General features: G+C 44.0%; 1 long non-coding RNA gene across 2 annotated transcripts in view; it reads left to right on the forward strand.

Annotated features, from left to right (window-relative positions):
- The first annotated feature begins 316 nt into the window (after positions 1-316).
- The window catches only part of LOC107969455 (uncharacterized), a 62267-nt gene continuing 40591 nt past the window's right edge, over positions 317-21992 (forward strand). The window contains exons 1-3 of one of the 2 annotated variants that reach the window (XR_001711252.1): positions 317-584; positions 13712-13878; positions 14259-14427. This is a non-coding gene — a long non-coding RNA (uncharacterized LOC107969455). Of the gene's footprint in view, positions 585-13711; positions 13879-14258; positions 14428-21992 lie in introns of those variants that run through there. The other variant, XR_001711253.3, reaches the window with a different exon arrangement.

Consider the following 21992-nt stretch of genomic DNA (forward strand, 5'->3'; position numbering starts at 1 on the left):
AGGAAAATGGCCTGAACACAGATCCCTCCTTTGGATGGAGATGCCAAATTTGGATCTCCAGGGCACCTCTAATTTCTGAGGGTGGAGGCAGAGAGGCACACTATTGGGGTCCCCGGATAATTTTGTGGACATGAAGGCTGATGTCCACTGGAGACGTCTAGTTGGCTCCTCGCTTACTAAATTCAGCAGCTGATGGCCCCTACTCGTTGCTGGACAGCATAAACATCAGGTTCTGGTAAATAAACTCAGGCTATCATGCAACTGCCCAACATGCACTTAAGCTGTGACTGACAGTTTGCTGGGGGCGGACTTAGAGTCTAGGGCCAAAGCTTTTGGGTGCAGAGACTCCAAGGTTCCAAGATAAACAAATCTGTCGGTGAGAGTGACCAGAGTGTTAGGTCAGTCCAAGGGTCACTTATAGGTCATCCTGCTGGGAGCTTGGTCTCTGCTTTGTGTTTATGCTGGGGAGAAAAGCAGGAGGGGCCAGAGGGTTGGGTCTCCGCTGGGAAAACATCCCTGGCCTACTCATCAGAGCCTCTGGAAGTGGATTGGTATCCCCTCTGCTCCCAGGAATCCAGTAAAAGGTATGGGTGCAGGCTTGTATTTTTTACAGGAGTTGATGAACAAGTTATTTTGGAAATATAGATTGCAAGATGTGTGGGGCCAGCTCACCTCGGCTGCAGAATGAAGCAAGGGTCTTCCAGGGCCTAGAGTGAGGTAATAGATCACTGTGGGGAACTGGCTGCAGTAAGCATTGGAAAAGACAATTGAAGAAATGGAAAACTTTCCCTGTCCCTCTCCCTCTTCTGGATCTTACAGATTTTCCGGAAAATATTTTGCCAGGTTTACATTCCTTACCAGCTAGGGGCTTTTTTAGAGAGTGATCCTAATCTTGCTTTTTTCTTGTGCTTGGCTCTCTAAGATTGATAGAGAGGGGAAAGCAGGGGTATGTTTTATAGCCTCCTTAGTTGACTTTTAGCAAAGTGAAGATTGTCCTCCCCCGTGGACCCTTGGCTTAGCCATCTCCCAATTCTCTCTCATTTGAGGACAGTGTGGAGCAGAAAAAAGATGCAACATCAAAAGAAGAGCTGGGCCGGGCACGTTGTCTCATGCCTGTAATCCCAGCACTATGGGAGGCCGAGGTGGGCGGATCACAAGGCCAAGAGATTGAGACCATCCTGGCCAACATGGTGAAACCCCGTCTCTATTGAAAATACAAAAATTAGCTGGGCGTGGTGGTGCGCACCTATAGTCCCAGCTACTTGGGAGGTTGAGGCAGGAGAATTGCTTGAACCTGGGAGGTGGAGGTTGCAGTGAGCCGAGATCATGCCACTGCACTCCAGCCTGGGCAACAGAGTGAGACTCCGTTTGAAAAAAAAAAAAAAGAGCTGATGGCATTTAAAATTTCATTATTGCAGATGAAAAAGACTTTTTAATCTAAAACTCAGTTGCTTGCTATGGAAAATAGCCCAATTTAATAAAAGGTCTAAAGGAGCTAATGTCTTCAGATAAGCCAGAAGCTGGAAGTACTCGCAAACAAGCCCTTGGGGATACTGTAGGCCACATTGAAATAAACCCAATTTACAAAATATATAATACATTAAAGATGCATTTAAAGATATGTGTAAAGATGCATTAATGGGCCGGGTGCAGTGGCTCATGCCTGTAATCCCAGCACTTCGGGAGGCCGAGGCAGGTGGATCACAAGGTCAGGAGATTGAGACCATCCTGGCTAACACAGTGAAACCCTGTCTCTATTAAAAATCCAAAAAATTAGCCAGGCATGGTGGCACGTGCTGTAGTCCCAGCTACTTGGGAGGCTGAGGCAGGAGAATCGCTTGAACCAGGGAGGCGGACGTTGCAGTGAGCCAAGATCACGCCACTGCACTCCAGCCTGGACAACAGAGTGAGACTCTGTCTCAAAAAAAAAAAGATGCATTAATGATATATGTAAAGATACATATAAAGATATGATTAAAAGTATTGAAATTATACTGAGGGTGTGGTGGCATGCACCTGTAGTCCCAGCTACTTGGGAGGATCGCTTGAGGCCACAGTAATGTGAGGCTGTAGTACGCTATGATCACACCTGTGAATAGCCACTACACTCCTGTCTGGGCAATACAGCAAGATCTGATTTCTAAAAAAAATTAAATTAAATTAAAAGAAAGAAAGTCAAAATCATACCGAGTGTTTATGACCACAATGGAATCAAACTAGAAATCAATACCAGAAAGGTTAACAGGAGAATCTCCAAACACTTGGAAACTAAACATAAAGAGGAAAGTCTTTTTTTGGAAGTGTCAAGGGAAATTAAAAAACATATTGAACTGAGTGAAAATGAAAATAAAATATAACAAGATTTGTGGGATACAGCTAAGGCAGTGCTGAGAGGAAAATTTATAGCATTAAAGGCTTACACTAGCCAGGCACAGTGGCTCATGCCTGTAATCCCAGCACTTTGGGAGGCCAAGGCGGGCAGATCACGAAGTCAGGAGATCGAGACCATCCTGGCTAACATGGTGAAACCCTGTCTCTACTAAAAATACAAAAAAAGTAGCCGGGCATGGTGGCGGGCTCCTGTTGTCCCAGTTGCTGGGGAGGCTGTGGCAAGAGAATGGCGTGAACCCGGGAGGCGGAGCTCACAGTGAGCCGAGATTGTGCCACTGCACTCCAGCCTGGGTGACATAGCAAGACTCTGTATCAAAAAAAAAAAAAAAAAAGCTTACACTAGAAAAGAGGGAAAAAACCTATGCCAATCAGAGGGAAGGAAGCAATAAAGATAAAAGTAGATATCAGTGAAATTGAAAACAGAAAAACAATTAAGAAAATCAATGAAGCAATGGTTGGTCTTTAAAAAGATCAATAAAATTGACAAACCTCTAGAAGGAGAGACAAAGCAAGGAAGAGAAAAGACACAAATTACAACTATCAGAAGTGAAATAGGGGCTTTCACTACGTGTCTTGAAAACATCAAAAGGACAATAAGGGAATACTGCAAACAACTCTGCATCCATAAATTTAGATCTGAGATGACTTAGATAAAATGTACTGATTCCTCAAAAAACACAGACTACAGGCCGGGTGCGGTGGCTCACACCTGTAATCCCAGCACTTTGGGAGGCTGAGGCGGGCAGATGACGAGGTCAAGAGATCGAGACCATCCTGGCCAACATGGTGAAACCCCATCTCTACTAACAATACAGAAATTAGCTGGGCATGGTGGTGCGTGCCTGTAGTCCCAGCTACTCAGGAGGCTGAGGCAGGAGAATCGCTTGAATCCGGGAGGCAGAGGTTGCAGTGAGCCAAGATCACACCACTGCACTCCAGCCTGGAGACAGAGCGAGACTCCATCTCAGAATGCACACACACACACACACACACACACACACAACCTCAAGTCATCTAAGTTGGAATAGATAATTTCACTAGCTCTATAGTTATTAAGGACATTCACACACACACACACACACACATACATACACACAAATCTTTAGATCTAAATAGTTTTGCCAGAGCATTCTATCAAATGTTTAAACAAGAATTAGGCTGGGTGTGCTGGCTCACACCTATAATCCCAGCACTTTGGGAGGCCAAGGTGGGAGGATCACTTGAGCCCAGGAGTTCAAGAGCAGCCTGGGCAACATAAGGAGACCCCCATCTCTAAAAAAAGGAAGAAAATTAGCCAGATGTGGTGACACACACCTGTGGTCTCAGCTACTCGGGAGGCTGAGGTGGGAGGATTACTTGAGCCTGTGAGGTCAAGGCTGCAACGAGCCACGATTGTGCCACTGCACTCCAGTCTGGGCAACAGAGTGAGACCCTGTCACACACACACAAATTAAAAAAAGAAAGAAAAAAGAAGTAACACCAATTCTACACAATATTTTTTCCAGAAAATAGAAGAGGGAACACTTCGTGATACATTTGATGAAGCTAGTATAATCTTGATAACAAAACCAGAAAAAGAATGACAAAAAAGAAAACTACATAACAATATCGTTTGGGAATACAAATTCAAAAATCCTTTTTTTTTTTTTTTTTTTTGAGAAAGGGTCTTGGTCTGTCAACCAGGCTGGAGTGCAGTGGCACTATCATGGCTCACTGCAGCCTCAATCTCCCAGGCTCAAGTAACCCTCCCACCTCAGCATCCCGAGTTGCTGGGACTGCAGGTGCATGCCATCACACTGGGCTAATTTTTGTATTGTTTGTGGAGACGGGGTTTCGCCATGTTGCTCAGGCTGGTCTCAAACTCCTGGATGCAAGTGATCCTCCTGCCTTGGCCTCACAAAGTGCTGGGATTACAGGCAGGAGCCACTGCACCTGGCCTCAAAAATTATTGATAAAATAATAGCAAATAGAATTCAGCAATATATGAAAATAATTAAACACCAAGACCAAGTAGTATTTATTGTAGGATGCAAGACTGGTTCAAACTTTGTAAAATGAACCAATCAATGTAATCCACCATATTAATAGGCCATAGAAGAAAAATAACTTGATTATATTAACCCATTTATCATTAAATGCATTTGACAAATTCTGTACCTATTCCTGATAAAAAAATCTTTCAGAAAAATAGGAAGAGATGAGAAATTCCTCAATTTGATAAAGAACATCTATAAAATATCCACCACTAACATTATACTTGACAATCAAAGACTAACACTGGGGAGAAGGTAAGGATGTGTGCTGTCACTACTCACATTCAACATAGTTCTGGAAGTGCTACTCAGTGCAACAGGGCAGGTGAAGGAAATAAAAGACATACAGGTTAAAAAGAAAAAATGGAAACTGTCTTTATTTGCAGGTAACATAATTGTCTACATAGAAAATCCCAAAGAATTAAAAAACAAAAACAAAACAAAAACCTCTAGAACTAAAACAAATTAGTTCAGCAAAGTCATGGGATACAGGATAGACACATGAAAATCAATTGTATTTTTATATACTAGCAATGGAAACGACAACAACAAAATACTACACCATTTATAATCGCTCAAAAAAAGAAATAGGCTGGATGCGGTGGCTCACGCCTGTAATCCCAGCACTTAGGGAGGCCAAGACGGGCAGATCACAAGGTCAGGAGTTCGAGACCAGCCTGGCCAACATAGTGAAACCTCCATCTTGATTAAAAATACAAAAATTAGCTGGGCGTGGTGGCGTGCGCCTGTAGTCCCAGCTACTCAGGGGCCTGAGGCAGGAGAATCACTTGAACCCAGGAGGTGAAGGTTGCAGTGAGCCGAGATCGTGTCACTGCACTTCAGCCTGGGCAACAGAGCGAGACTCTGGCTAAAAAAAAAAAAAAAGAGAAAAATATTTAGGAAGTCTGAAAAAACATGTATAGGATTTGTATATTGACAGCTACAAAATGCTAATGAGGGAAATTAGACAAGATCTAAACAAATGGAGAGAAATACCACACTCATGGACTGGAAGATTCATTTATAGTAAATGTCAATTTTCCCCAAATTGAAGTACAGTTTTTTTTTGTTGTTTTGTTTTGTTTTTTTTTTTGAGATGGAGTCTTGCTTTGTCACACAGGCTGGAGTGCAGTGGCGTGATCTCAGCTCACTGCAACCTCCACCTCCCGGGTTCAAGTGATTCTCCTGCCTCAGTCTCCCAAGTAGCTGGGACTACAGACCCGTGCTACCGCGCCTGGTTAATTTTTTGTATTTTTAGTAGAGACGGAGTTTCACTGTGTTAGCCAGGATGGTCTCGATCTCCTGACCTCATGATCTGCCTGCCTTGGCCTCCCAAAGTGCTGGGATTACAGGTGTGAGCCACCGCACCTGGCCTGAAGTACAGCTTTAATGTAATTCCTGTCAAAATTCCAGCAGGATTTTGATTATTTTAAAACTTATATGGAAAGACAAAGGACCTAGGATAGTTAAAACAATTTTGTAAAAGAATAAAGTGGGAAGAATCAACATACCTGATTTTAATTTTATTTATTTTTTATTTTAAAAAAATAAGCCAGACATAGTGGCTTATGCCAGTAATCCCAACACTTTGGGAGGCTGAGTCTGGTGGATCCCTTGAGGTCAGGAGTTCGAGACCAGGCTGGCCAACATGGTGAAACCCCATCTCTACTAAAAATACAAAAATTAGTCAGGCATGGTTGTGTGCACCTATAATCCCAGCTACTAGGAAGGCTGAGGTAGGAGAATCACTTGAACCCCGGAGATGGAGGTTGCAGTGAGCCCAGATTGTGCCACTACACTCCAGCCTGGGCAACAGAGCAAGACTCTGTCTCAAAAAATAAAAAGTAAAAATAAAAAGAGAAAAAAATAGAGATGAGGTCTTGCTATATTGCCTAGGCTGGTTTTGAACTCCTGGGCTCAAGTGATCCTCTTGCCTCAGCCTCCCAAAGTGCTAGGATTACATGTGTGAGCCACTGTGCTGGGATCAACTTACCTGATCTTAGGACTTAATATACATAGTAATCAACATTGTGTAGTATTGGCAGAGACATACGTACATAAATCAGTGGTACAGAGAACCCAGAAATAGACTCACACAAATATACAAAACTAATTTTTAACAAATGTACAAAAGCAATTCAGTGAAAGATAGCCTTTTATAAACAGTGCTGGAGCAATTGGACATCCATAGGCAAAAAACAAACAAAAGAAAACAAAAAGAACCTCAAGTCTCACATCTTATATAAAAATCAAAATTATAGGAAAAAATAAAAAGTTGTAGAAAAAAATTTTAAAATTAAAAATAAAAAAATTATTTTTTTTAATTCTAAAAAATATACCCAACTACTTTAAAAAATTAGTTGGGTATTTTTTTAACTTGATAAACTGTACTTCATTAGAATTGAAAACTTTTACTCTATAAAAGACCACGTGAAAAGGATGAAAACACAAGCTAGAAGCTGGGACAGAATATTTGCAAACCACATATCTGGCAAAGGACTAGTATCTCGAATATATAAAGAACCCTCAAAACTCTACAATAAAACCATCAAACAATCCAATTGAAAAATGGACAATCAGAAGAGACATTTCTCTAAAGAAGGCATACAGATGGCAAATAAACACATGAAAGGATGTTCAACACCATTAGCCATTATGAAAATACAAATTAAAACCAAAATGAGATATCACCACACACCTATCAGAATGTTTAAACAAAACATTTTGATAACACTATTTCTGCAGGTGAAGATGTGCTGAAGACCAGCATGCTTTGCTGATGGGAATGTAAAATGCTTCAGCATCTCTGTAAAGCAGTTTGTCAGTTTCTTCGATAACTAAGTATGCAATTATGATGTGACTCAACAATTACACTCCTGGGCACTTATCCCAGGGAAATGAAAATTTATGTTCACAAAAACTTGTACATGGATATTTGTAGCACCTTTATTCCTAATAGCAAAACTGAAACAACCCAGATGTCCTTCAACAGGTTACTGGTTAAACAGACTGCGGTTCATCAATACCATGAAATACCACTCAGCAATAAGAAGAAACAGAGGGTGGAGACACACAACAACTTGGATGGATCTCAAGGGTATTGGGGAAAAAAGCAAATCTCAAAATGATTCCATTCGTATGATATTCTTGAAATGAAAAAATTACGGAAATGAACGACAGATTAGTATTGCCAAACATTAAGGAAGTAGTAGGGGTGGAAGGGAAGGGCAGTATGAGTTATCCTCGTAGTGATGGAACCATTCTATTCTATGTCTTCTCTGTAATGCTGTCAATATCCCGGTTGAAATACTGTGCTGTAGTTTTGCAGGATGTTATCAGTGGGAGATATACCATTTTGATTCTTCTAAAGTATAGATGGAAAGGAAAAGGAGCTAGAATAGCTAAAACAATCTTGAAAGAGAATAAAGTGGGAAGAATCAGTACCCAAAAAACCAGCTAGAGAGTACCCAGGATCTCTTAGCGTTATTTCTTACAACTGCATGTGAGTTTACACTTATATCAAAGGTTTAATTAAAAATATTTCTCCGCCGGGCGCGGTGGCTCACGCCTGTAATCCCAGCACTCTGGGAGGCTGAGGTGGGCGGATCACCTGAGGTCAGGAGTTCGAGACCAGACTGACCAACATGGTGAAACCCTGTCTCTACTAAAAATACAAAATTAGCCGGGTGTGGTGGTGCATGCCTGTAATCCTAGCTACTCGGGGGTCTGAGGCAGAAGAATTGCTTGAACCCGGGAGGCAGAGGTTGCGGTGAGCCGAGAACGCACCATTGCACTCCAGCCTGGGCAACAAGAGCGAAACTCCATCTCAAAAAAAAAAAAAAAAAAAATTCAGATATATCAGGAATTGTAGTCAAATACCTTTAAATTATGAGCTTGTATATATTTTAGGTAGTTGCTCAAATTAATATTTAACACATCTGTTTTATTTACATACACATCTGTTTATTTGTTTCCACATCTGTTTTATTTATCCAGTATTCTGGAATGAGCTACAGTATAAAGTAACCTACACTTTTTTTTTTTTTGAGACGGAGTTTCACTCTTGTTGCCCAGGCTGGAGTGCAATGGTGCAATCTCGGCTCACCGCAACCTCCGCCTCCTGGGTTCAAGCGATTCTCCTGCCTCAGCCTCCCGAGTAACTGGGATTATAGGCATGCGCCACCATGCCCGGCTAATTTTTTGTATTTTTAGTAGAGATGGATTTTCTCCATGTTGGTCAGGCTGGTTTCAAACTCCTGACCTCAGGTGATCCACCTGCCTTGGCCTCCCAAAGTGCTGGGATTACAGGCGTGAGCCATCGCACCTGGCCAACCTACACTTTTACTCTCACTGAAACTCCATGTGTGTCTGTCCTATTTGTTCTGTCATAAAACTTCTCATCCACTCCCTCAATCAGTGATTTATTCATTCAAACATGTTTGGTGTGCAAAGGATGAGTGAGGCTCAGTGCCATCTTGGTGTCGCACCATTAAGCCAGACCTTTCTATCCATGTTTGTGGCTCCCAGATATTGTAGAAGTGACATGCTGAAGTCTGATTTAGATTCTTTTGTGAAAACCACTTTTGGAGTGTCAGTTTTTGGGCTTTTGAAAAGCCTTCTTCAGAATTTGCAATCCAAAGAAGGTACAAAAGGCTTTCTGGTTCCTCCCAAGATGTCGCTCATTAGATCAATGGACTTTTCAAATAACATGGAAAGTGAACAAGCCCTTTCTTTTCTTCTTTAGGGTTTTGTAGACCAAATACATTAGTTAATTTTAAAAATAAGAATAAAAGTGTAAAGAATGGATAGATGGAAATTTTGTTTTTCTCTCAATTCTCCTATCAGACCCTGGGCAGAAATGGGTCTGCAACATTTGATCCCAAGAATTCTTAACCAGAAGTCCCTGGATAAGTCTGGGCACTGGCTGAAATGGCATGCCATATTTTGGGATATGTACATTCTTCTGGAGAGGGAATCCACAGCTTTCAAGGATTCCCTTGAAAGGGTCTGTAACCCAGAAAATATAAGAATACCTGTTTTAATGGCTGAAGGCTTCAGAGACGTAGAAAGAACTAGAAATATGTGGGAAGAGCCTATCCATGGCCTGATGAGGGAGCTGGCTTTCATCTTCACCCTTCCTACCGGTTCAAGGGCTGACTCAAACACCTCTTCCCTGTGAAGCTTTCTCTGATCAGCTCACCTCCTCTCAGCCAGAAGCCATCTCTTCTCTGAGCTTCCAGAGTCTTTGCTTGCTCTTCTTTTAAGACACTTACCGGTCAGATGTAGTGACTCACGCCTGTAATCCCAGCACTTTGGGAGGCCAAAGTGGGAGGATCACTTGAGGCCAGGAGTTCGAGACCAGCCTGGACAACATAGGGAGACCCTGTCTCTACAAAATAAATAAATAGATAGATAAATAAATAAATAAATAAGATGCCACTTTCTATCACATGTGAAACTAGATATTGCCTCTATTCGCTGCCCCTGTACCATTATGGATTTGTTCTAAGTGGATGATCTAGACATATTTGTTGGGCGAGTGATGGTCCTTACAAGTTTGGTGGCAGCCCTTCAGAATTGGCCTGGAGATAAGAATGGTTGGTTCTTTTGCTTTTCAACAAAAAATGTAAGGCATTGGGCATTGACTGGCATTTTACATGATGTGAACTGCCCAGTGGGGAAGGTAGTCAGTCCTTCTGCAGGGACTGAATGCCTGCTCAGTGAGAAACTGTAAGCAACCTTTGCATCTTCTTTTTTTTTTCTTTTTTTTTGAGATGGAGTCTCGCTCTGTTGCCCAGGCTGGAGTGCAGTGGCCTGGTCTCAGCTCACTGCAAGCTCCGCCTCCTGGGTTCACATCATTCTCCTGCCTCAGCCTCCCGAGTAGCTGGGACTGCAGGCACCCGCCACCATGCCTTGCATCTTCTAAATCCAGCTCAGCTGTGGCATTGTAAATAGTACTCTGCCTTGTCCCAGCTGTCTTATTTGTGAAATACTTAGAAAAACTCCACCAATCTCCTGACTTCACCTTTTCTTTAGGGTAAATCTATTATTTTAAGGGAGGGTGGGAGTGGAGAGAGGAACTCAAGTATTCCTTGTTCCAGTGGAATTTGTCCCAACCTCCCACAGCATTGCCTCCAGCCCATCTTGCATTCTTGGCTTTTGAAGAGGAGGGGCAACCCCCTTCTTATCTGGGATTGCCTGCTTAAACAAACTCAGTGGTGTGGAGGTATTGTCCTTTGGAAACTTGGCCTGGGACACTTTACCAAGTGTCTGCAAACATTTAGACATGGAAAACTACCCACTGTTAACCCAGAGCCCATTGTCTCTGCTCAGGGCTGCTCTTCTCTGAAAGTGGCTTGTGGTTGGGGGTGGAGGTGGTGAGAGTCGGCCCAAGGGAATCCCTCAGTTGGGGCTCTGGGCTGGGGAATTGTGCTGCTGTTTGTTTAAACAACCTGAGTGTAATTGGATTGTTTGAGATGCCCAAGATGTTTGGGAAAGTGGGGGAAGGGAGGCAGCTTGCTGGGGGAGAGAGTCACCAGCAGGGACTTTGATGGGTGGCAGGCTGGGTGGTTGTCAGCCTCCAGATTGCAAAGCCAGTGGGAAGGATGGCCCTTCCGGCTTGTCCGTGGGCACATCAGGACCTGGGTCAATAGGTCGGACCATGTAGTCTATAAAATATTAAAGCTAGTACTTGAGGGGTGGATCAGGATATGAGGAATATTTAACTTAAAATCAATTATCCCTTTTTAACCATAACAATCTAAGGATAGCACAAATGCATGGTTACATGTTTGCTTGTTATTTAGATCTGATTTTTAAAAATCCCACAAAAATAGTTGTAATGACCAACTCAGGTTTCACTAGTAAGAATGCTGGGTAGGAATTCTTAAGGAGTTGCTACATCATTCCTTGGGACAGAACAGGGGCTATCGGGGAGTATTTGACAGGCCTATGGAAAAAATAAGTCTGTGCTTTATTGTAGGGATCATGCCCTTCCATTTGACCTAGGGAAAAGGGCAAAGAGTGTTAAAAAAAATGAGAAGAATTTGGGAATAATAGAAGGAATCTTTGCAATGCTGGGCCTGGCCAGCACCGCCCTGTGAGATCAGACCTCACGTGAACCAAGTTCTCACGTCACCTGAGGCATGCAGGTAGACTCCACAAACCAGGTGTGAATACTTATTAGGGATGCTTACCACGTAAGAAATAATTAGAAAAGGTAAAGGGCTCCTATTACGTGGCGGGCTCCCAAATTTGTAATTTTACTTAATCACTGCTGGAACCTGTGACAGAAGTTAGAAAAACAGACTGTGGCTCAGAGGGGTGAAATGAACTTGCCCAGACCACAGAGAGGGAAATGGTTCAATCTGGATTTGCATTAAGATCCTTCTGTTTTCAAAACTCTGTTTCCAATACACTATACTCAAACTTCTCCCTACCCTGCAAAAAAAGAATGAAAATGCAGAATTAATCACCATGCAGGTTCAAAAACAAATAACCCTCTTTTGATATGCCAGTAGCATATCACACATAGAGGCCTTCAGCTAAATAAACAATCAATTAGGGAAAGGATAGAAATGTTAATATTGGTAAAACCTACTGATCTTCTGATTGGGAATACATTTTAGATTATTTGAGGATGGAATGCTTGTCATCTTCATTTTAAGATGGCTATCAGTTTTTGAGGTTAGCCCTTAGTTAAAATAAAGTCATAGTCAAGTATCTTGTAACATTTAGTGGAACAATACCTGACAGGGTACATTTACCCTTTCACCTTTTTTTTTTTTTTTTTGAGACAGAGTTTCACTCTGTGGCCCAGGCTGGAGTACAGTGGCATGATCTGGGCTCACTGCAACCTCCACCTCCTGGGCTCAAGTGATTCTCCCAGTTCAGCCTCCCAAGTAGCTGGGAGGCACAAGCCACCACACCTAGATAATTTTTGTGGGTTTTTTTTTTTTCTTTGTAGAGACAGGGTTTCACCATGTTGCCCAGGCTGGTCTCAAACTCCTGGACTCAAGGGATCCACCTGCCTCAGCCTCCCAAAGTGCTGGGATTACAGGTGTGAGCCACTGTGCCTGGCCTAACCTTTCACTCTTAACATGGTTATCTCTGTAAAAGAAAAATAGCTTTGTAAAGGCGTTGTCTTTTTTTGCATTTTTTTTTTTTTTTTGAGACAGAGTCTTCCTTTGTCACCCAGGCTGGAGTGCAGTGGTGCACTAATAGCTCACTGCAGCCTGAAACTCCTGGGCTCAAGCAATCCTCCTGCCTCAGCCTCCTGAGTAGCTGGGACTACAGGTGTATGCCACTATGCCCAGCTCAAATTTTTCAACATTTATTTTTAATTTATTTGTTTTCACTGTGTTACCCAGGCTCATCTTGAACTCCTGGCCTCAGGGGATCCTCCCACTTCAGCCTCCCAAGGTGGGATCATAGCTGTGAATCACCATGCCCAGCCAGCTTTGTAAAATTTAAAAGATTCATAACAGTATTTTGACAAATACTTCAGAATATTGTTTTCAGAGAAAAGAGCTTTCTATACTTGCCGAGCAGCTCAGTTTTGCACAGGCTCCAAGCAGCAGCTACTTCTGTTGCTTGGCTGGTGGGTGTCATTTCATGGGCATAGAGAACCACTGTGCAAACAGTGGTGTAACAGACAGCACAGAACAATCGCTGTTTCTATGCCATTTGGCAACTCCATTCTCCTAGACTCTGAGGGCTTCTTAAGGTAGGAGCCAAGCGGCTTTTCAAAATCACACCATGACCACACTGGTTTCGTGGGAGCTGATAGCTTCTTCTAGCACTCCAGGTCTTTGACACCAGAAGGCTGCCTGGCTCCAAATACTTAAAAATTGACAATGTCGGCTGGGCGCGGTGGCTCACGCTTGTAATCCCGGCACTTTGGGAGCCGAGGCGGGTGGGTCACAAGGTCAGGAGTTAGAGAACAGCCTGGCCAACACAGTGAAACCCCGTCTCTACTAAAAATACAAAAATTAGCCAGGCATAGTGGCAGATGCCTGTAATCCCAGCTACTGGGGAGGCTGAGGAAGGAGAATCGCTTGAACCTGGGAGGCGGAGGTTGCAGTGAGCCGAGATCGTGCCATTGCACCCCAGCCTAGGCGACAGAGCTAGACTCCATCTTGGGGAAAAAAAGAAAAAAAGAAAAAAAGAAAAAAAATTGAAGCTGTCAGCTAAGTAAAGGGAGTATTTACAATATGGAGGAATGGAAGCGCAGCGAGGCTGGTGGTGCAGCACTGGAGGGTCAGACAGTGTCTTTTTATCCTTTCCAGTTTGCAGAGGATGCAGCAGGTGAGTCCTGTAGACATCAGAGGGGCTTCGACGCTGCACAGCTGCCACTCAGAGGGGACACTGCTGGCCTCGATCACATCATGGAGACCACAAGGATGCTGGGAATGCACTTCCCATTGGCCGAGCTGAGGATATGAGCAGGCCATGGGTGAGCCAGGGTTTCCATTTCTCTTCCCGCCATGAGAATTTCATGCCAGTCAATTTTAACATAATAATTTATTTTGCATTTTGCTGTCCTCACTAAGGTATGCATGGATTGTTAAAGATTAGGAAGTTTGTTCTTTGATTGGATTCTTTGATCAGATGGATAAGATCCTTCCATCTCTTTAAGAATGCCACCTCCTCCTCCAGCCCCAATCCTGGCTCCCCAAATTCCAAGCTCCCAACACTTGAAAGGCCCAAACCTTGTTAGGTTTGATGATAGCAATTTACAATTAACAAATACATTGATAATGAGTGTTCTTTTCTGTAGGTTTGTTTAAAAGTGAAAACAATGTGGCTAGTCATAAAAGTTTCTCTTTGTTTTAGGCTGGATGGCTCACGCGTTCAGAGGAGGGACAGCACTTGTTGCAGAGAATGAGATTTAGTGTGATGTGTATAAAGGTGTTTCATGGCTAAAGACCAAACAGAGACTAGTGTCTCCCACTCAGGAAGAATAATCACCATGCTAATGGATTAAAATTCTGTTACATAGAATAATCACAGGTTTAAATAAGACTCTGCCTGCTTTATAATTATCAGTATGTGAAAATACACTGAATCAAGGCTGGGTGTAGTGGCTCATGCCTGTAATCCCAGCACTTTGGGAGGCTGAGGCGGGAGGATCACTTGAGGGCAGGAGTTCAAGACCAGCCTGGCCAATCTGGTGAAACCCCGTCTCTACTAAAAATACAAAAATTAACTGGGTGTGGTGGGAGGCACCTGTAATCCCAGCTACTGGGGAGGCTGAGGCAGGAGAATCGCTTGAGCCTGGGAGGTGGAGGTTGCAGTGAGCCGAGACTGTGCCACTGCACTCCAGCTTGGGTGACAGAGTGAGTCTCTGTCTCAAAAAAAAAGAAAAAAATATATATATATGTACAAATCAAGATGACTCTTAGATATTTGGCTAGAGCCACTGGGTTGATGGGTAGATGGTGATGTTAGTTCTCAAGGAAAGGACTTGGGACAAATTTATTTGTCACATTTATTTCCTGTTTCGATTATTTCCGAAATGATCAAGACAGAAAATAGGGAGAACAGGTTGGGTGTGTACATATGTGTATTGAATCCAGTGCTTAAATTCACATGCTCTGAAGTCAGAGTTCATGCGTCCAAATCCCAGTTTCACCACTTACTACTTGGGTGATCTTGGGCAAGTGGGTTTATCTCTCTGTGTTTTTGGATCCTAATATAGAAAATAGGTATAAGCCGGGAGCAGCGGCTCACGCCTATAATCCCAGTACTTTGGGAGGCCAAGGCGGGCAGATCACTTGAGCTCAGGAATTTGAGACCAGCCTGGCCAACAGGGTGAAACCCCATCTCTACTAAAATACAAAAATTAGCTGTGTATGGTGGTGTGAGCCTGTAGTCCCAGCTACTCGGGAGGCTGAGGCAGGAGAATTGCTTGAACCCGGGAGGCAGAGGTTGCAGTGAGCTGAGATTGGGCCACTGCACTCCAGCCTGGGCAACAGAGTGAGACTGTCTCAAAAAAAAAAAAAAAAAAAAAAAGGTATAATTATAGGGTTAAATAAGACCATATATTTATAAACTCATGTGCTGAGCACACTGTAGAAACTCAATATGTGAAGATCATTTGTATTAGTAGTAGTGGTAGTAGCAGTAATATTTCTCCTGGGAATAGCACAGGAGCAGTCTAAGGAGGCAACAGTGGGTGGGTCATGATGGGCAAACAGTAGGAAGAAATGCCTGTGTTGGTACCATTTCCCAAACTGTGAAAACAGAGGCAAGAAAGCTTTGATGGACAAAACTCCCGGAAGCCTCAAGGCAGGCTCTTGCAGGGAAGAGGTCATTGAGGCATCTTGGATAAAAACAGTGGGCTGGGAAGGAATGAGACCAAGGATTGAATGCTGGAGCTGTGGCTTACCAGCTCTGAAACTTGGGTCAAATTCTCTGAGCTTAATGTCTTCATTTGTAAATTGTGGATTAAAAATACCTAAATGACAGGGCTGTTGTGATGATAGATAGTGTTCTTATGTTAAAGTGTCCCACTTGGATGGATATGCAGGAAATGTTTGTTTTCCAAATAGCATCTGACTTCTTACTGAATAATGAATCCTTGAAGGCACACAGTCCTCTGAGCTGGAGGCCAGGAGTAGCTTTTGAAATCACCCAAGAAGGAGCAGCCTTGAGCAGCTGCGGGTCCCTCCCAGGCTGACTCAGACCTTTCACCCAGGCGGCCTTTGGGCCTTGTGCTTTGGGAGTCAGGAACCCCAGACTCAAGTCCGTTCTGGCCCAGCCCTTTCTTGGGCTCATTGTTCTGGGAGGCCTTGTACTATTTGTTCATCTAATCTGTTAGCAAAAAGGCAAACTAAATATCCTTCATTTGGACCTCTGGCTCATATCCCACAAAGGACAGAAGTGTCCTACCTGGGGTGGCTAGTGGCACCCCTGTCTTTTTTCCTGTTTGGCCTCTCTAAAAGGCCCTGGGCAGAGAGCTGTGACAGGTGCTTGGGAAAGGGCCTGGTGTATCTGCCTCTGCAGGCCTGTTTGGACTTGATTCCTGTTCTCTGATGCCAGGAGGGGCCCCAGAAAAGCGCTGGGACAATACCTATCAAGCCCAAGTAACAAATAGAGGTACCTAAAGTTCAAACAGGTGTGTCCCTTCCTATTTTGTACCTATTACGGAGTGAAGTCAGGGTCCAAAGCCACTTTGCCTGGCTGTAGATGGCCTGTCTACTACTTACTCCCTGACCTGCTGTCTCCCTCAAGTCATTCCCCGACTGCGTGATGGCCACACTCCCTGGCCGGGTAATCAACTCTCCACTAAGCAGCCCGCCCACCCAGATTTCTCTGCCCTGTCTCATGGGCAGGGATCCCTCCCACCTCCACTCCATCCTGAGAATACCTTGGTTCACTCCCCTATCTCCTGGGCCTCTGTCTGGGTGGCCCATGACTTCCACCTGGAATGCCATTATCTCCAAATCCCATTCTCCCTTCAAGTCCCAGCTGAAGTCCTGCCTCCTCATGATACCTTCCTGTCTACCCAGCTCCCGGGAGCACCTCCTTCAGCCTCCTATGACGTCCACTCTCCCCTCACAGGAGAGCTGCCCAGTAATCATCTTTTGTGTGTTTGCTGCTTCGTTTTGTGTGTTTTCTGTTTAATTTGTATCTTCCTGTTCCTCCTTCCGACCCTACACACATCTTCCAACTGGATTCCAGGGCCCTGAAAAGGCAGCCAGTGTTGGACTGGCTCATGGCTGCCGCAGAGGAGCTACCCTCCTTGGAGAAGCAAGGCTGCATCCCCTTTTTTTTGCTGACTTAACAACATCCTGTTTCTACTTTGTGAGATGGCAGTGACTCACCACTAATGGTCGCTATTATTCACACCCTTACTTTCATAATTCAAACTAATTGGGAAACACGTATCTGTCAGCTTCTCTATGGGACTGGATTGCTAGAGGCAAAAAAAAGTGCTAGAGTCAATAAGTTTAATCAGTAACAGAAGTAAAGTATAGAGTCCCAAGGGAAACCTTTAGGAAAGATCTTCATGAGTCTGCTTATAAGGAAAGGAAGAGGCCTCCCAAGCAACAGGTCCCAGACATTCCTACTCCACCTACGGATTGAATGTTTATTAAGTTCTGACAACATGCAGGACTGAAAATTTCTCTAGGCATTTATGAGGGTCATGCTGTTAAAATGAGATAAAGAATGAAATATGTTTGATATAATTATACAGACGTATACATAACTCTGTGTGTGTGTGTGTATACTCTTTTTTCTTTTCTTTTCTTTTCTTTTTTGTTGTATGGAGTCAGAAAGATCTAGCTGGGTTCAGATCCCAGCTGTGCTACCCGCCGGCTCTGGGGCCTTGGATACATCTCTTAACCTCTCTTGCCCATTGATCATTTATAAAATGTGAGCAATATTCCTTCCTTGAAGGGGTGTTGAGAGCTATAACTGAGATAAGGGTGTAGTCTGGGACCAGCAGCATCCAGGGAGCTGTCAAAATGCAGAACCTCAGGCCCCACCCCAGAGTAACCTAAGTAGAATCTGCATTTAATGAGATCCCTCAGTAATTTGCATGTATGTTAACGTTTAAAATTCCTGTCCTCAAGGAACAAATAATCAGTGTACAGATCTATATGGAGAGGATAATAGCAGCAGCTTATATCTGTAGAGTTCTCCGGCCTTTCTGAAGTGACTTTGGACTCCAAGTGAGGAGTGTTGCTGGTCGGATTTGGGTCTTGATAACGTTGACAGAAATAGCCGTGAGGACTTGGCGGCAGATGGAATGCGCCGCGGGTCTGGGTGTAGGGATGGCAGGGGGAGGAGGGGAGGTGTGGACGCTGTTGGCAGAAGGGGGAAGTTAGGAAGGCTGGGAGCGTGTAAGAAGGAGATAGTGTGCTGGACATGGAGGAAAAGTTTTTTCAAGGCTTTGGGAGCATGGAGCCAAGAGACACTGAAAGAAATCAGCCTATTTACGTAGAATTTGCTAGAGCAAAGTCTTTTGTAAAAGTCACAATAGCTTTCTTTATACATTAGACTCCATCCAAATGAATAAATTCACATATACGGCAGACGGTAATAAAGCAAAACTATTATTAATTTAAAATAATAGATGATGGTGCTGGGTGGGAATCTTGGAGATCATTTTCAAGCTAATCCTTTCAGCCCCTGAGGCTCAGCTGGTTTAGGGACTTCTGTCATCTGCCACTTCCAGTGTGACCTCCTCTCACTAAACCTTTTTTCTTGGCTGTGAAATGGGGCAATAAATAACTGAGTTTACAGGTTGCTATGCGGATTCAATGAGATAATTCATGGAAAGCACTTAGCACAATGTCTGACTCTAATTAAGTAACAACATATAATATTATCAAATTGCTACTGACCTATAGGAGGTAGAGAGGGACACATTTTTTATCAAGGCTAGTACAATTATTAGTAAAGATTATGGAAGTAAATTTGAGATTCAAGGAGCTAAACCAATTTTTTGTTGTTCCCAGTATGAATAATGATGATACCATATTACAATAATAGTAAAACCAACAATAACTGCAACAATAATTATATTATACTAAACACTAACCATAGCTAACATTCCTTGGATGCTTATCATTAGGTTGGTGTGAAAGCCATTGTGGTTTTTGCCATTAAAAGTAATTGGAAAAAGAGCAATTACTTTTGCACCAACCTAATATATGCCAAGCACTAAATGAAGCACTTCACTTGGATTATCTCATTTGATTCTTCAAACGTGTATGATGTGTATAATACTATCACCAGTTTATAGATGAAGCAACTGAGGCCTAGTGAGATTAGATATTGGGCCCAAGGCCTGGAGCTTGTACGTGGAACTCACATTGGAATCCAGGCTGCCTGGCTCTCTAAATTGCTCTCTTAACCACTACACTAGCTCCCACATGAATATACCAGTGAATAAAATGCTCTTTCCATTGGTGGCAAATTAGGTGCTATTTGTTTTCTGGCCTGCTGCTGTGATACATTTTAAAGAAAATACATGGTTGCAGGTTGAAAAAGAGAGTAGCTTGAAAACAAAAGAAAGGAGGATTGGAAAATCTGTTAACCTCCTGTGTGCTGTGCCAGGGACAGTCACATGCATGAACTCAATAACCCTTTGTGGATATGACCTACATAGTCATGGAGAGCAAACCTTAGCCTCAGAGAAGTTAAGTCATGTGCCCAGGATATAAACTAGTAAGTGAAGGGGCTGGGATTTGAGCCTGAGCCCAAAGCCCAAGCTAGCTCAAAAAAGATGCGGAGCCCTGACTTGTATTTTGACCCAGAGGAAAATTAGATCTCTCCCAATTTCCCGAAGTCCCTAAAACCTGATACCACTGCCAAATTCCTCCGCCAAATTCATCATAGTCTTAACACAGCTTGAAGGACTTCCCGTAGAACTGTTGGAAATTCTGTCCTGGAAGGGCATGTAAAGCTCCTTTCTAGAAGTATTTTACTTTGGACTTATGGCTCACCCCTTTCCAGTATGAATTATAAGCAGCTCACAACTACACAACTGTACCACAAGAAAACAGAAAATTTAGGTAGGAAGGAGAAATTTAGGCTAGGAATAAGATTAATTTCCAAAATATATGCCAATAGCCCTGAATCAGGTCAGGTAGGCCGTGTGGTATTTTTAATTGGAGTAAATACTGCATTTACTCCCAGAGGGGCTATAGGCAGCAAAATCCAAGTAACTTCCTCACGAGTCCCTGGGCCAGGTGAATTACTGTAGAAAATGGGAGATACTTCAAGGCATGGTCTGGCCTTAGAGCTAAAGTTCTGCTTGGGGAACAGGCCCTTCCTTAGTCTGTCTTATAGGCCCCAGGGTGAGACAAGTGTTTGGCTGAAGAGCCATAGGCCCCCCTCTCTGCAGCAGTTCTCAAGTTCTTAGTGCCTTTTCTCCGTGGTACTGTTGCGTGTGATATTTCACTAAGACCCCTTTCCTTTCCTTTTTTTTTTTTTTTTTTTTTTTTGAGACAGAGTCTCGCTTGGTCTCCCAGGCTGGAGTGCAGTGGTGTGATCTCAGCTCACTGGCAAGCTCCGCCTCCCAGGTTCATGCCATTCTCTAACCGTGTTAGCCAGGATGGTCTCAATCTCCTGACCTCGTGATCTGCCCACCTCGGCCTCCCAAAGTGTTGGGATTACAGATGTGAGCCACTGCACCCGGCTTTTTTTTTTTTTTTTTTTTTTTGGCAGTGGGAGGGGAGACCCAGTCTCTCTGTTGCCCAGGCTGGAGTGCAGTGGCATGATCTCAGCTCACTGCAACCTCCTTCTCCCGGGTTCAAGTGATTATCTTGACCCAGCCTCCTGAGTAGGAGGGATTACAAGTGTGCACCACCACACCCGGCTAATTTTTGTATTTTTAGTAGAGACAGGGTTTCACCATGTTTGCCAGGCTGGTATCGAACTCCTGACGTCAGGTGATCCACCCACCTCGGCCTCCCAAAGTGCTGGGATTACAGGTGTGAGCCACCACTCCCTGCCTCTTTTATTTATTTATTTATTTATTTTAAACAGAGTCTCCCTCTGTTGCACTGCAATCTCTGCCTCCCAGGTTCAAGCGATTCTCATGCCTCAGCCTCCGGAGTAGCTGGGACTACAGGCACACGCCATCACGCCTGGCTAATTTTTGTATTTTTAGTAGAGACAGGGTTTCACCATGTTGGCCAGGCTGGTCTCAAACTCCTGACCTCAAGTGATCCACCCGCCTAGGCCTCCCAAAGTGCTGGGATTACAGGCGTGAGCCACCGTGTCCCGCCAAAACCCCTTTTCTTTGACGTGCTCTCGTTCCACTGAAGGGGAAAGCTCAGCTCTTCCCAGGATGCAAAAAGCCTCCTTCCCCAGCAAGATGGAACTCCCAAGCTCCGGGCAAAGGGGCCTGTAGAATTTCTCTCATTTATGGCTATCAGAAAAATAGGGCGGGAATCAGCCTTCATCACCCGGACCCAACCTTGTGTCAACAGCCCTCACAAACAGAGGGGCCCAGCAACCACCTTTTACACCGCCTGGTACTGTACACGGGCACCAGCTCACACGCTCAGCGAAAGGAAAACAAGCGGTGGCCCCGTCCCGCCGATAATGCCCGACCCTGCGGCAGGGGCCCTTGTTCTCTCCCTGTGCCTTCCCGCGCCCTGCGGGCAGCCCTGATAAGTCTGCGTGGTGGGCAGGCTTGTGTTTGAGTTCGGGTTGTCAGACCCATTACTCAAAGGGAGGACGTGGACTTGCTTTGAGAAGGGCGAACTCTGGTCTTAAAGAGTAGGCGAGGACAACCATGATTTATGATTAACCCAGTGACTCCACTGTTAGGCGTGGTCTCAGTGACCGCCGTTTGAGTCGTGACTTTTTTGTGCAGTTGCTGTGCCTCCATCCAGGTGTGAGTTGAGGGCACCATAAAGAAGGTCGAGAGAGCAAGAAATTGGCACGTTGTGGCCAGAAGGCAGGCCTGCATGTTGCCACCTGCTGAAGGAAGAGGGACTCTTTGATTTTCCATGAACCAGCTAAGCACAAGCAATACCTGGATGGGTACACCTGGGTTAGATCCTGTGCCTGTCACTGGCAATGTAGGGAAATTTATTGATTTTT

Source organism: Pan troglodytes, chromosome 17, assembly GCF_028858775.2.
Source record: "Pan troglodytes isolate AG18354 chromosome 17, NHGRI_mPanTro3-v2.0_pri, whole genome shotgun sequence".
Taxonomy (NCBI): domain Eukaryota; kingdom Metazoa; phylum Chordata; class Mammalia; order Primates; family Hominidae; genus Pan; species Pan troglodytes.